General features: G+C 45.1%; 1 non-coding gene across 1 annotated transcript; it reads right to left on the reverse strand.

Moving 5' to 3' along the window:
• Window positions 1-525: 525 nt before the first annotated feature.
• LOC141621573 (small nucleolar RNA R71) lies at window positions 526-631 on the reverse strand. The gene has a single exon (XR_012532462.1). It is a non-coding gene; the product is annotated as a small nucleolar RNA R71 (small nucleolar RNA).
• Between the last annotated feature and the right edge of the window lie 4056 nt (window positions 632-4687).

Consider the following 4687-nt stretch of genomic DNA (forward strand, 5'->3'; position numbering starts at 1 on the left):
AGAGACTGTTTAGGCATAGACTCTGTCTGCAAAGAGAACTTCGAAAGGAAGACTTGAGTACTTTCGACCCCGAGCTACAGCATTTTCTATTTGCAGAAGATCAATCTTTAGTAGAACATAATCTCATTTCAGCCGACCAACCAGTAAAGATGTCGAATATTGCAAGTCACTCGGAGCCTAAAGCATCTTCTATTCCCAAGGGTTTCAACCTCCAGACTGAGGACGCCAACACCTTTGATATCAGACCGTCTTACATAAATCTGGTGGAGAGAAATCTGTATAGGGGTGTGGCGGGTGAAGACCCAAGGAAGCACATGGAGGTCTTTACTGATTACTGCTATACTATTCCCGCTACAAAGGGAGTAACTCAAGACAAGATTAAGGAGGTGCTCTTTCCTTTTTCTCTGACTAACTCAGCCCATGAGTGGTTGACCGATTTGGACCGTGCAGCTGCTGATATCACCAACTAGGAAACTCTCGCACTTGCCTTCTATAAAAGATACTTACCTCCACAGCGCACTAATCAGCTGAGGGCAAAGATTACTAGTTTCAAGCAGGCACCTGATGAGACTTTCTATGAAGCTTGGTGTCGGTTCAAGAGATTGGTGACGTCTCTTCCTCACTATGGTTTTGATCCGTGGTTTCTCTCCAATCAGTTCTACAATGGGTTGTACGATGACCATAGAGCTATATTTGACGCCTCATCTAACGGAAGATTTCAAAAGAATACCGATGATGACAAGGGAGGCCATTATTGAGGAAATGGCGACCCATTGTGCTGAATATGGGAACCCACGGGACGGTATTCGAACGGTCCATTTGGTTGACAAGGCAGTTGTGGCTCAGCTGGTAGCCATGAATGCTAGGTTTGATAGATTTGAGCTGCAAAATGCTGGGGAGCCACAGACGGTTCATTTGCTCAGTAGACAGGAAACTGTCATTTGTGAGAGATGTGAAGGAGATGACAGTCATACTGCTATTGACTGTCTAACAGAGAAAGAACAGGTCCTTGATTTTCAACAATACAGGCATGGAGGGGGTTCTTATTACAACAATCAAGGGATAGTCCATCCCAATTTGAGGTGGACAAGTCAAAATGTGCTCAATCCCACTCCTCCACCACAGCAGCAGCAACCATATATCCCTCCTCATAAGGTTCAACAAGGCTTCCAAAAGCCTCCTTCCTTTCCTCCACCAAATCAAGGCACATCATCTTAAGGTTGGGTAAGTGAGCTAGGTGAGCTTAAGTCAATGTTGCAGTCGTTCACAAAGCAATGGCAATTAAGTGACCAACAGAAAGAAGCATCCATCAAGTCACTTGAAACTCAAGTTGCTCAGCTAGCCGCGAACCAGTCCACGATGAAACAGGGTTATTTGCCATCTCAATCTGAGAAGAATCCACATGAGACGGTGAATTTAATTAACTTGAGAAGCGGTCACTCATATGAAGGACCGAAATTACATGATGTCAGGAGTATTTCAGACCCGAGGAAGGAAGTGAATGACGACGAACATTCATTTGTGGCTGAAAAAGACTTAACCACGAAGAAAATACTCGATCGACTAGTTTTAGAGGGTCGATCGAGTAAAACTGATGACGAAAGGACTCGATCGAGTGGAATTCTTACTCAATCGAGTGAACAGGATAAAGAAGAGCTCGATCGAAATGTCTAAACCACTCGATCGAGTGATATTGTTGAGGAAACCGTTCAATCGAGTGGCAATTTTACTCGATCGAACATTAATGATATTGGAGACCTCGATCGAGAGCCTGCTAGTGCTCGATCGAGTGATATTTCACCAGGAAGGACTCGATCGAGAGGCAAAAAGTCTTAATCGAGTGATAAGGAGCTTGATCCAGCTGATATGTTGGAAGAGGGAAACAAAGGGCTCGAGATACCTATTACGGTGCCCTTTCCGAGGTGATTACAGAACACGAAGGCCAATCAACAGTTCGGTAAATTTGCCGAGCTCCTGAAAAGCTTGCAGGTCACTGTTCCATTCGCCGAATTGCTGACACAGGTACCTTCTTATTTAAAGTTTTTGAAAGAAATTTTATCACGTAACAGGCATATTAATGATCATGAGACGGTAGCTTTGACCGAGGTAAGGACTGCCCTAGTTCAAAATAAGTTACCTCCTAAATAGTCAGACCCGGGTAGTTTCTCAATACCATGTCATATAGGTACCCATTTGATTGATAACGCGCTATGCGATCTTGGTGCTAGCGTGAGCGTCTTGCCTTTGTCTCTTCCTAAGAGACTTGTTTTAACTAAATTTAATTGCACGAACATGACTGTACAGATGGCCGACCATAGCATATCACGGCCATTAGGTGTCATAGAGGACATACCTGTTAAAATCGGGAGATTCTTTATTCCCGTTGACTTTGTAGTGCTTGACATACCCGAGGACACTCACACCCCTATTATTTTAGGGAGACCATTTTTATTCACTGCTCGTGCAGTGATAGATGTCGGGGGTAAGACACTAACATTTCAGGTAGGAGACGAGGAATTAATTTTCCATCAGTCTAAGTCTCGAAGAGCTCCCATGCAAGCTCAACCTTGCAACGCCCTTTCCTCTAATGACCCTCGTAGTGACACTCCAGATGAAAATTTGGAATTTTGTGCTGCTATTGTGACCCCTCAGCCTCAGATTGAGAGCAAAAAGGAGGAGAATTCGTCTGTTTTCCTTGCTGCAGGTACAAATGAAAAAGATGCAGGAGCTGTTAAGGGTCGTTGTGCAATTAAAATCAATCAAATTGGGGATGACAACGTCAAAACTGGTGAGAAGGAAAAAGGAACGAGAAAGGTTCTTGCGTACGTGAACGTCAACTATTCTCCTCCTACTAGTTCAAATTCAAGCTCGTGGAGAATGAAGAGGACGGTTAATGATGCCGAAGGGACGTCCTCTAGTCAGAAGCCCATCGTTGGGCTACTGTATTGTCTTGAGAAATGAGCGGGGAATGCCCCGTGTAACAATTTGTAAAAACTAATTTTAAATTTTTGTTGAACTTCTTTATTGCATTTAGTTGGACAATTAGAATTTAGACAATTTTTTAGCGTAATTAGGAAGATTATAGACTGTTACTTTTTGTGATTTGGTTTATCAAGATATGTTTGCAATTGTTTTTATGTAGGTTTGGGGAAGTTTTAACGCATCTTAAGGACTTATACGAGGAAAAGCACTCGATCGAGTACTTTTTGTACTCGATCGAGAGGATACTGCAGGAAAAGGGGTCGATCGAAAGCTTTACAGATGTTCGATCGAAAAGGCAAAAAGAAGGAGTTCTCGATCGAGTAACGTTTTACTCGATCGAGTGAACTGATGTTGAAACTCCTCGATCGAGTGGTTTCAAATCACTCGATCGAGCGAAATTGAAAATCCCGCACATGAAGTATCTCTTAAACTCCCTATCTTTTTCATTCTTTCTTATTTCTCTCTCATTTCTTCGTCCCCTTTTGCGAAAATCCGCCCATAACCTCTATTAATCTTGCCCATTACCAAATCCATCACCTACAAATTACTCTTTGCAATTAATCCAACATTTGCCCTCTAATCTGCCCCTTGAATTTGCTTGTTTGCACGGTCAATTTGGGTTTCTAGGGTTAGCGGTTTTTGATCGAAAATAGCCTTATTTGCACCATTCTTTGTCGATTATTTGCTTCTATTGTAGGTTTCAATCATCAAGATGGACAGTAGCTCAATGCCCTCTTCCAGTTCGCCCGTTAGTCCGTCCTTGACTGAGACGGTGGTCCCTGCTGCCACCACCGTCTCCACTTCCGTTAGTACAACTGCCACCGCTCCCGTGTTCCTTGTTACGTCGGCTGGTACTGTCGTTACTGCTGCTAGCCTCATCTCAGCTTCCACCTCCGTCACAGCCTCTGCCTTTGCTAGCACTGTTGCTAGCCCTTCTTCTACTGTGTCGGTTTTTGCTGCTTCTTCTGTTGCAGCTACAGCTAGTACTTCAGGTACGATGACCACCCCTGCTGCGTGGTCACCCGCAGTCACAGCTGTTTACTGGGCGGCTCTAGTTCCTCGTCCCGTCGGAGGACGGGCTTCTACTTCAGGTTCTAGAGGCTGGGGTCGTGTACGAGCTACACCTGGTGCTGGCCGTTCTGCTGGCCGTGTTACCATCCGAGGGGACGACTCCCTCAACTCGCACCCCTATTACCCCCAGGTATATTTTGTTATCGGTATTCATCGCACTAGATTTTATGCTTTGCTTGACTGTGACTTTCTCCGGACTCGCTTTTTGTGCCGTTCGTCACTCGACAGGCTTGGTATCTACGAGCCGGTGTGTGAGATTTTAAGGGGTACGGGGATGGCTAGACTTGTGACCATGAGTGCCCACACCTTCAGGGAGTTGACCCTTGAGTTTTTCAGCTCCTTTACCTTCTCCTCCAGGGCACACGATGATGCCCCTACTTATGCATCTGTGTCTTTCCGGTTGTTCAACCGGACTTTTTCTTTGACTTTGGAAGAGTTTGGTACTAGACTTGGCCTTTCCTTTACGGGCCCCACTGCCGCCCCTATGAAGGTCATCCGTCAGCTTTGGCGGACTTTGGCACAGACTACCTACGAGGAGCGACGCCTCGCTCAGGTCCACCTTCCCCCTGCCTGTTACTTCCTGCGACTAATGGGAAGTACTATTTTTGGCCGTAGGGAGCCAAACAACGTGACT

Source organism: Silene latifolia, chromosome 1 (genome assembly GCF_048544455.1).
Source record: "Silene latifolia isolate original U9 population chromosome 1, ASM4854445v1, whole genome shotgun sequence".
NCBI classification, from domain to species: Eukaryota; Viridiplantae; Streptophyta; class Magnoliopsida; order Caryophyllales; family Caryophyllaceae; genus Silene; species Silene latifolia.